Consider the following 11,550-nt stretch of genomic DNA (forward strand, 5'->3'; position numbering starts at 1 on the left):
AGCATAACAAAGTAAATGACGTCATTGAGATCAGCATAAACAAGTTTTCATACATCCAAAAGTTTCCAATAGCCTAAGCAACAAAAAATAATAGAGATGATTAATGTTTAATAGCCGGTGTAATGAAAACTACCTACAAAACACGTAGTTGGACGACAATGAAAGAGAATGGGAGCGCTAGCGAGACCCGCCTTTTATTGGAAGTAATTTATATATTTAAAACTGAGCGTTTGCGCCACATAGAAAGCCGGCAGCTAGTTGTTGTTATATTAGAGAGCCTTTACGACATTTGCTCTTTTGGGCCACATTTTACGCTCCCCAATACGTTGATCACCCATTCCTTGTGCGCTTGCAATGGTCGCAGGAATAAAAGTAATTGCAATTGAGTGGCGCATTTCAGTCTACGTTGAGGCGTTGAAGCAGTGAGTGTACACATTTGGCAGTGATACAATAAATACATACTATACATACATACATACAATCGCTTGTGGTAAATAGAAAATTTGTTAAAAATAGTTTAGTTTTCAACTTTCACTTAGTGTGAGTTGTTTGTTTTATATATGTATGTACATATCTATTTTTTTTTTTTTTAATTATGTGTGTGTGTGGCATGCGGGTAGAAGTATACCAAAATTATCTGCTGGGAGGAGAAAGTGTAACTAGTATAAAAGTGAATAATTTATCTAGAATTTTATGTTAAACAAATGCCATACTTAGAAAATGTTTTAATGATTTTTCTTTAGTAAATATTTAGTTTGAAATTTGTTCAAAGTGTGGGAAACACTTTGGGTAAAAAAATATAGTTTTTTATTGAAATTATGTTCTCTTCTTGGAATTATGTTCAAATCAAACGCTCTAACAGTAGCTGATGACATCATCGTTCAAACTCACAACCATCATCTTCGTCGCCAGCATTAACAACAACAAAATATAGAAAATATATAACCCAAAAAGACACGATAAATGTTAAACAAATAAAAATTAACAATAAAAAAATAACTACGCACGCGTTAAAACAGACGCTGTGACTAAGGCGACATTTTATATACATACATATGTATATCTAAATATTTATTAATAAGTACATATGTACGTACAGCTATGTAAAATCACGAATACGAATATGTAAGGTTTTTGTCTAGTAGCAATTGTCAACAAGACAATGCACATTACTTACATACATATAAACAGATTGTGGAAAATAGCAACACAATAAAGTCATGGATAGTAAATATGTATGTAACAAGTAAGAAAGTCTAAGTTCGGGCGGAGCCGAACATTAAATACCCGGCGCAAGTATTAAATATATGTTTTCCACCTTTCCGAAAGCTACCGCTACATGATAAGCGGGTGTATAAATATTAAGTAAACTAGCATCCTTAAATTTCGAAATATTGAAATTTCAAGCATTTCTGAAATTTACCGTTATATGAAAAGCGGCCGTAATTTTAGTCCGATTTCAATAATTTTCAACGGTTTGCTTTTATGTGGCAAGCACAATAGTCATACCGAGTTTGGTACAAATTGCTAGAACTGTTACCGATATACATAAATGTGATCATAATTGGGCGGTGCCACGCCCATTTTCCAAAATTTTATCATAAGCGTATTTCCTGATAAAGAATTGTTGTAACCGTCAATTTTGAATAAATTAGCTTTAATATTTACTGATTTATCGAGGATTTCGTATTTCTCGAAATTACCGTTATATGGGATGTGGGCGTGGTTATTGTCCGATTTTAAAAATTTTCGGCCATTTGGTATGCTGTACCAAGGTCAACAACTGTGCCAAGTTTGGAAGAAATTGGTGCAGCGGTTTCCAAAATATACACATGTAACTATAAGTGGGCGTGGCTACGCCCATTTTTCAAAAATTTTTAATATTCTTATTTCTCGTCTAAAAGTTATTCTAAATGTCAATTTTGAGTGAATTATCTTCAGTAGTTACTAAAATATCGCAGTTTTCGTATTTCTGAAAATTACCGTTATATGGGAGGTAGGCGTGGTTATTGTCCGATTTCGCCCATTTTCAATACCATCCGTCCCACGCCCAATAGAAGTGTATATACGAAGTTTCGTTAAGATATCTCAATTTTTACTCGAGTTATCGTGTGCACAGACGGACGGACGGACGGACGGACGGACGGACGGACGGACGGACGGACGGACGGACGGACGGACAGACAGTCACCGCTTAATCGATTTCTCTTTTCATTCTGATCATTTATGTATACATTTGTCTATATCTATCTCGATTCGTTTTGCCTGTTACAAACAACCGTTATGTGAACAAAGTTATAATACCCTTGTGCACAAGTGCGCTCGGGTATAAAAATGTACACCACTTTATATCTGTTAATGTATGCGCATATATATAAAAAACTGGAATGATAGCTAGCTTTAATAGAGCGGCATCTGTTCAAGATCATTTTGCGAAACAAAATCTACTCGCTATAATTTAGTGTATATGTACTACATAGAATGTAGCTATATTGCACGAATGATCTTCGACAAGTATTATATAGGCGTATATAATTTAGTACATACATGCATATATGTATATATGTACAAGTATATGTATACTTTCTGGTATATGCATACATATATATATGCAATTCATTTGCATATACATACATACATATGTACGTATAAATACAAAGGCATGTCAATAAACCGCGATAAAATATTAAGCTCGGAACACTTTGACGACTGCAACTTCACGACGTAACGACAGCGACATCATTTTGTCGACAAATGTCGCCTTGAAGCCAGCTTCTTAAACATTTTGAAGACCTCAGCGACATAGCAAACAACTGATTTTAAAGTTTGACATTTTGGTATATTTATTTCACAAATTGTGTATTTTTATTTAAGTAAATAAGAAAAACATGAACAATCAAGAATATGTGATTAATTTTGCGACAATTTAATTTTGCAGCACTACATCTACTCATTGTCGCCGGCAAAATTAGAAATAGATTTAATTTGGCGACGTCGACAATTGCAGTCCTGCAGCCAAGATGTCGTGCTGTCGTCAAAATAATTGTGTCCGTAAGAACGTGTGTATTTAAAATTTGACAGATGCTGCTTGTCGCTTGCTGTCGTCAAAGTGTTCCGAGCTTGTCTGTGAAAAGAATTGCAACGGATGTGCGAAATAAAGCAGAAATTGATAGTCACAAGTTCAACAAGCCACAGCACAATATAAAAAATTTCATTTTCAGAGCGAAATGTCGGCAATTTTCAATCGAACGAGAGAAGGCGGAGAAAACTGTATGCCAAAATATAAAGCCTAGTTTATTTCCACTGGCCCAGTTAAGATTTAGCTGTTGTCGAGTGCTTGGCGGCTGTTTACACAAAATTAATTATTAAACTAATTCCACTTTAATGACGTACATATGTATGTATATATGTACATGCGTATGCACATTTATACATATATACAAATTATTTGTTTTGCAATTTCTTATTTGTTTGCGATTGCTTATACATACATTTACTATGTAGCTTAGCTTATTATGTGACTCAGTAAGCACTTTTAAAATAATATTTTTTGTGACAATCTAAATGCTGATGATTCATCTGTACAGAGAGTCAGTCATTGGCTTTCCGGCGAACTAACGCTCTCAGCCGAACGTGTTGGAATGTTAAATGCACTATATGCATCATTGCAATAAGTTAAAGGTTACTAAAAAAATATGAACACGATATAATTGATGAAAAGTATATATACATGTATGTACCCAAACGTCAAGCTTTGCCATTGAGTAGAGTTGAATTGATTTAAAGCTCAGCTCTGCATTTCCGATTTTATCAATGTATGCTCCTGGAAATAAATAAATGAGCGCCTCGCTATGAAAATCAAATGCCGAGTTAACGAAATTTACCAATCCAAAGCCAAACAGAATCGTATAGGCTTACCAGACAGATCTAAAATATCTACGACTCTTAAAACCAGGGCTCTGGTAGGAATGAGCAAGAAAAACCAGTGACCGAAAATAACACTTATTTTTTTTTTTAACAGTCAAACTTGGCCAGATATTTTTTAAGCCCGAAATAAAAGTATTTTTCTAATGATAAACAAACCGCTAATCCAAATTAAACAAATGAAAGAGAAATAGCTTTAAAACTGAAATGTGTAAACGAGGAAAGCCACCTATTTAAAAATATTTCAATAAAAAATGTTATTTTATTACCATAGAACAAACCTTGGGTTAGGTATATGAATTTCTTTTGTATTAAATTATAAAACAAAACATAAACGGAGGCGGTAACCTTCGTTCGTTGTTTCTGTTTAAAAGCTATTTCAGTCCTCTTTCTTTTGATACCAAATTTATTGAATTTGGTTTGTTTATTATTAGAAAAGGACTTTTATTTTAGACTTAAAAAATATTAGGCGAAGCCTATCTGTTAAAAAAAAAAAAATAACTGTTACTTTCGGTCCCTGAGAAAAACATTTAAAAGCTCACGGCAGTCTTCACAGAACACTGGCCTGTGGGAGTGTGCATCCCGAAAGAATCCACATACAGGGTCAGCGCGGCTGCAAGGATCCAGCTCAGACGAAATAGTTGAACACATTCTCTGCGAGTGCCTCGACCTTGCAGCAGTGAGGTTAAAGACACTTGACCACCATTCGTGCAGTATATGTATTTCAGTGTGTAGTCGGCTCTCTCTCTCTACGATATACAGAATTTCGTCAATACTACCAAGTGGCTGCGAAATTCATACAAAATAAAGAATATTATACAGTTTTACTTAGAATAAAACTCCTTAAGATGTACACTTTCGCCAAAAAGCTTTGAGTATACTTTTATTAATTTTTTACCTACAATTTTATTGCCAGCTTGCTATATATTTGTATATATAATTTTTTTAGCAGTTTAAGTCCATGCTTTCTGAAGACACCTTGGCACCTCTTTATGTGAAAATAAACATAGAATCGCAGAAATTTCTCGATACCTAATAACTGAGTTAACCTGTTCCCCGCCATATTTTAAATATTTCCATAAAACAGGCACATACATATGTATGTATACATATTTATATATTCTACCCCAAATTTAATTAGCAGAATGTCAATATGTAGTTTATACTGTGTTTGTAGACGATTTTTATACTGCTAATTGAATGTGTCAACATCTAAAGAATACCATAGACGCTTCATTCAAACGCGTTCTGAATTTGGCACAGTTGATTTAACTCCTCTGCACTGACGCCTTACTTAGTATTCTATTCAATTTTTTATTAGTTCAAAACCAACAAACTTTCGAGAGTGTTTGATGATGTTGATCGGTGTGTGACTTTTTTATTTGCTGGAACTTTCAGTTGCTTTTCTCTCAATAAATGTACATGCATACATACATACATATGTAGTATATACTATGCATAAAAATTTCCAACCACATTTACGTATGTAGGACCAGCTTATCAAATGATCAAATGCCGGCTTGCGCTTTCATTTACATTTCTTGCAAGTCTCTCTTTCGCATTTCAAAAATTTCCAATGTTCGCTTTAGAAGTGTAAACCAGTTTTGGAAGCAAAGCAGAAAAATATTTAAAGAAATATCTGAAGAAGAAAAAGAGTCAGCCTTTCCAAGCTGCATAGTCAGCCAATTTGCCACGTCATTGTAGGCATTGTACAGACATAAATACTCGTATGTAGATATGTATATGGATTCTTAATTTAAACACAACCACTTTTGAGCGGGGATTTGTGGACAGTTATTTAAATTAGGAATTTTGATGGCAGTGCTACACAACTACTTGTGGGTTTGAATTTTTAAGGCAATCTTACTTTTATATCTCACATTCTTTACACTCCTATTCTCTGTGCATTCGATTACGCTTTGCTGCTGATTTTTGGGTGTGTACTGCACACTTGTTTCATTAAGGTCGTCATTTTTTCTTAGTAAAATACTTGTGTTGGCTTTAAATTGAGCTAAGTCACTCAATTGCATTTAAAAAGTGGGCTAATATACATACCTACATGCATTTATTTTGAGAGTCATCACTTTTCTCATGCTAAGTCAATTTTTTGTTGTGGGTGTTGAAGAATTAATCACTTTTTATACCCGAGTGTAACTTTATTCAAGTAATTGCTGTTTCTAACAACCAACTCAATCGAGAGAGGATAGGTATATGTAGATACATACTGATGTATGTATTTAAATTAGGGTGCCTCACCAGAAAAAGTTGCTGGGTTTCCACCTAAAATATACAACTTATTGTATTTTAAACCTTATGATTTGCGAGAGCTATACAATTTGGAAATATCTCCAAAAATATCATTATTTTAATTCTGTTGATAACATTTTTGCAGAAGCAAATTTTATTTATAAAAAAATCGACTTTAAAATTGGTTCAGCTCAAGTATTACTCAAGTATCATTGAGAACGAAAAATAACACTGAAGATGGCACAATGCCGAAACCGGTTTGTCTGCAAACCAAACTTGACAAGGGATGACGGAGATTCGTTCCAAAATAAATCATTAACAAAGTACTTGAGAAATATTTTATAAAGATTTGATATAACATAATATGTAAATAAAGCTATGTTCACATTACAGTATAAATTATACGGCGTTTCCACGCTTCGTAATTCCCTCTCCCATTCGTCATCCGCCTTGCCAATTACCTTCCGAATTACGTAATTCGCCATACAAAATTTTGAGAACGAATTACCTCATTTGTGCGAATGACGAACGAATCGGTGCCTTCTCTAATATCGAAGTTTTCACCGGCCTGGTCCCAATGGCTGGCGCATTTTTCTAGTTATAGAATAATATTAATGAAATATTTTCTATATAAATTGAAATTGTTTACGATACTTTAAATTTTAGCTCTGTCTTCGAATTACTTAGAGAGCGAATAACGAATCGTGGAAACATCGTATTACTTTGTTTCGATCAAATTACCTCACATAAATCAATTGCGTTCAGACTTGCTTTCAAAACTTCTATACATTATTTGATTAGTATATGTCTGCTTTGTATTTGATAAAAAATGGTTGCATATTTTTAGGCGCTTTTTTAATTTCTTCATTCATTTGGTTCTAGATTTATGATAAATTATCTATTTTTTTTCATTTTTTTTTAAATGACGAAATCACTTGATTTTAGCATGATTTGCTTATAAATTACGAATGAGCTGGAAATTACGTTAACGTGAACGTGCTTTAAACTAGACATTCGATACGGAACAGAATCTCTCAAAGCCAAAGAGTTGACAAGTCTTTCAAAGCAAATTTTGATGATTGACAATAAACATCTTTAGGTTTAAAATCATTAGCTTAATCTTTTATATGACATTCACACCGTCTTGTTTTCGGGCTAATTGCACATCGAAATCAATTAATTTCGCCTTAGAAAAATTGTTAGTTGAATCAATTTGATGCGCTATTTTAACAAAGACACAAATTTCAACGGGTCACAATTGTATGTAAATTTTATGTGCTAAAAAAACGAAGAAAATTTAAAAGTTTTTTTTTTTTTGTTAAAATGGGGCTGTAAATTTCCCCAAAATTTTGATGCAAATTAGGAAAAAAGTTATGTGTAATTTAACTTAGGCGCCATTGTTGAGGAAGTTTACAAGTGAAATCAAGTACAAATCACACGCTCATAATGCCTTCGTATTATTTAGTATTTACCTGGTATAAATCTACAATGAATCATTTTGTCAATTGTTCAAGTTCAAGCGCCGAAATGTAAGTACATATGTATATGTACATATGTATATCCCAGCAATTGAATTGAGTTCAGTCATATACATAGCAGTACTCAAAATATATACTTCCATATGCATGCACTTTTATATAAATGTGCATACATATTTATGTACATATATATAGATTAGTTTACACATTTATTGATGCAGCGGGTACATACCTCGTTTTACATTAAAACTCATCGGAATGCAATCAACTGTTTCTACTGACGATATACATACATAACACGGGAGCAGATGCAAATGTATAAATTTACGCGGAGATGCTCAGTCATATGTATGTATCTTAACTTAAAACAAGTTTTTTTTTTTGCATAACCGGTGAACTGGAATATATAAGGTATACATACATACTATACTAAGTATACGATTAAAAAAAAATTAATAAAAAAATGGTTAAAAAGCACGCGTTATTGCGCCTTCCCAGTCAGTAAAAAATTCAAAAACGGAAAACAATGTGGATGAAATGCGGACTTTGTTCGTTTATCGGTTTCATTTTCGGATACTTTGACGATTCGTTTTCCCACTAAAGTGCGCGGCAGAAACGTATGTAGGTCTAAAAAAAAAGTCCAAAATGTTTGTGAAACGGATACGTTTTGGGATGTTTTTCTCAAATTTGTCTAATAAAATTTTTTGTTGAATACACTTTGTCTCTGCATTTCACATATGCTTTTTCTTAGTTCGGAAAAAATAAAGCTAAAAATAACCAATCTTTTTATTGCGTCTGACGGCATTTGAACCTGGGACTTCCGGAAAGTTTACAAATAGTAGCATACTCCCCTCATATATAATTTTCGAACTATATGATCCATATCAGAAACCACATATGTAAATATGTAAAATTGTTCACAAATATTAATCAAATTTCAAAACATTTTCATTAAAATTTTAAACTTTTATTCAAAATGTTTAGAAAGTTTTCGAAGGCAGTTGTGCAGCCCATTCAATTTTTAAAAAATAGAATTCAAGTTTGAAGAAGCTAAAAATTTCCGTTGATTTTTGAGAATTTTTGTTTACCGAGGGTGTTACGTTTGACGCATGAACAAAATTTATATGTACATACATAAATGGAAAAAAAGTTTCGATTCGATTTCTTTTTTCGTTCTGAGTTTTTTCGGTCGAGTTAACGATCGTTGGATATAAACAAAAATGAATTACCACCCCCTGTATTACGAGCAGTAGTGACACCATTTTCTTATACATATCAGCTGAATCGGCGCCGACACGGAAAAATGGCCACCGCACACTGGGGCCGCCCCCATATAAGCGGGTGCTCAAAATTCTGAAATCATTTTCTTTCCATTAGACTCGCTTGAACTACTTTTATAGAGTAAATTTTTGACGTCTTAACCTATTATTGATCATGCTCCCAGCCAAAAAACGATAGAAAGCTGAAAACTTACCCCCAAATGTAGAATTTAATGGGGAATAAACCTGCGTTTTTATTTTTCCAAAAAAAAAAAACTTTTTTTAAATTGAATTTTGAGCGCGCTTGGCCCCAGTGTGCACCGTTTTCCTGAAACGTAGTTTTCCATTTTATCACATGTTCCCAATCGATGTATGTGCATATATACTACGTTTATGCGTTTGTCATTTCACGCAATCATTACATGGAACGTAGTTCAAAATGGCTGCATAAACACCATTTCATGAATTCAATTCATGTATTTGAACCACGAGTATGTATGTTCATTCGTGCCCATAGATATGTCTAAATACTTTCTGACACGACTATGGCGCCAAATTGACCCGGCAACATTTTAACTTTCACTTTCACCTCGTACAAAAAGAGTGCATGTCACTGCAAGTGCGCCACATGCGAAACTTGACCATTAAGTGTAACTCAGTATGTACATATCTTTGCGGAGGGCAGCCATTTGCGTACTTGCGCAGGTGGTGTAAGTGAAGGCGACTAGGCGTTGTTGAGTAGGGAGCGTCAACGGTTGGATGAACACTTTCGTTAGACGTGTTACAACTGGGTGTATATTTATGCATGCAAAGTCGTGCGACGCTGTGCAGTCGTAGCAATTTCAATGCACTTTGTTACAAACACTTTGGGTGTTGGCGAGGAGCTACATATGTTGTATATGTATATACATATATTTTTATACAAAACTGGCATTTCTGCTTGTAAAAATGTGAAGAAAAATAGAAAAAATCAAATAGAATTTGAACGGTTGCCAAGTAACTAGTATTAAAGGACAGCTCTTATCGTCAGCTTGGCGCCGCTTTAGCCCTTGGAAAAAAATTGAGGACTATTTTTTGGCAGACAAAGGACACATACATACATATACATACATATGTGAGTGTGCAAAATGATAAAGTGAAGCTTTTTATACAAGGGCTTATTAAAGAATGTATGTATTGTACATAGTTAGACATTATTTATTATGTCTAAAGTGACATGTGCTTTCCCAGGAGCGGGTGTGTCCTTATGCTGAAAACGTAAATACACACATACATATGTACATATGTTCATAGGCACATAAGATTAAATAAATTAAAAATATGGGCCAGACACGATTTAACTTGTGTTTTTTTGCGTATCTTTATACAGTCTCCTTTTGGCGTTCTTTCTTGTTCATACGCGAAAGGAATGGCGTCACCGCTCAGTATACTCAGCCATATGCTTCCGAATGAAAATGCTAATGGCAAACATGCAAAGCCATGGCGTATGCGTGACACATTAAAGGCCAATTGTGATATGTATGTATGTATATGCACGTGTATCAGCATACCCAATTAAAGGGACACCATGTTAAAAGCTTTTGGGCATCAACTGATTTACACTTTTTGTTAAAATTACAATTTAATTACAAAATACAATTACTTATGTATGTACATATTTGACGCTTGTACATACATATGTATATATTATTATGCTGGGAATTTTGATCTGAAGGTTGTTTAGGCCTCTTGAGTTCAGCTTTTTTCGCGTTGTGAATTGTTGTTAACTGTTTTATTGTTTTTGATTTTAAATGATAAATGATTTTCGTCATCTTTGTACACTTCTTTGTAGTTTTCATATTTTTGTTAACATCTTTTGTTTTTGTAAAATTACAAACTATAGCGATTACATGCACACATACGTATGTACATACATATTGTATATATACAGTTGTGGTCAACTAGTTAAGCCAGCGACATTTTGACCAGATTTGGACACTTTTCGATTATTTATATAATGTTAGTTATTTTTTTTAAAGTCTAGCGCATTACATAACAAAACCATATAAACCCACATTTAAAACTTTGTATAAGATTATAAAAAATCAACAAATTTTCATAAAAATTTCCAAATTTTTCAGAAATTTTAGGTATGCAGTTGTATAGCCCATCATGCATCATGCCTCTTCTTCCATACAAAGTTAGTTCGAAATTTTTTTATATGAAAGAAAATCGCAACACCTTCAGCAAAAAAATTATCAAAAATCAACGGTATTTTGTAGGCACTTGAAACTTCCTACTACTTGAGTCCTACTAAAATTTAATGGGCTTTAAAACTGCGCACTTACAATTTTCTACAAAATTCTGAATAAAAAGTTTAAAATTTTAGTGAAAATTTGTTTGATTTTTGCAGAATGTGTGAAATGCGCATTTTATTACATACATACATATGTTATTGATGAGTTAGACTTTTATAAAAAAAAATATTAAACATTAAATAAACAAAAGAAATATAGCCAACTCAGGTCGAAATAAAGCGTTTCTATTATTTCTGTCACCACTGTATGGATTTTCAGAAGTACATATCTATTTATATACATACACACTCGCATATACTATGTAACTAGCCTCAAATTCATAATTGTTAATGTTATCTTATTTTT

The 11,550-nt window shown here is 33.3% G+C and overlaps 1 protein-coding gene across 4 annotated transcripts in view; it reads left to right on the plus strand.

Annotated features, from left to right (window-relative positions):
• Window positions 1-399: 399 nt before the first annotated feature.
• LOC118742422 (annexin B9) overlaps window positions 400-11,550 on the plus strand; it is a 42,158-nt gene continuing 31,007 nt past the window's right edge. For 3 of the 4 annotated variants that reach the window (XM_036474505.1, XM_036474514.1, XM_036474498.1), the window contains exon 1: window positions 400-490. The gene's annotated coding sequence lies outside the window, so the exon portion shown is untranslated. The remainder of the gene's footprint in view (window positions 491-11,550) is intronic. The other variant, XM_036474491.1, reaches the window with a different exon arrangement.

This window comes from Rhagoletis pomonella, unplaced genomic scaffold (assembly GCF_013731165.1).
Source record: "Rhagoletis pomonella isolate Grant_MI unplaced genomic scaffold, Rhpom_1.0 Rhpom_scaffold_00001, whole genome shotgun sequence".
Classification (NCBI taxonomy): domain Eukaryota; kingdom Metazoa; phylum Arthropoda; class Insecta; order Diptera; family Tephritidae; genus Rhagoletis; species Rhagoletis pomonella.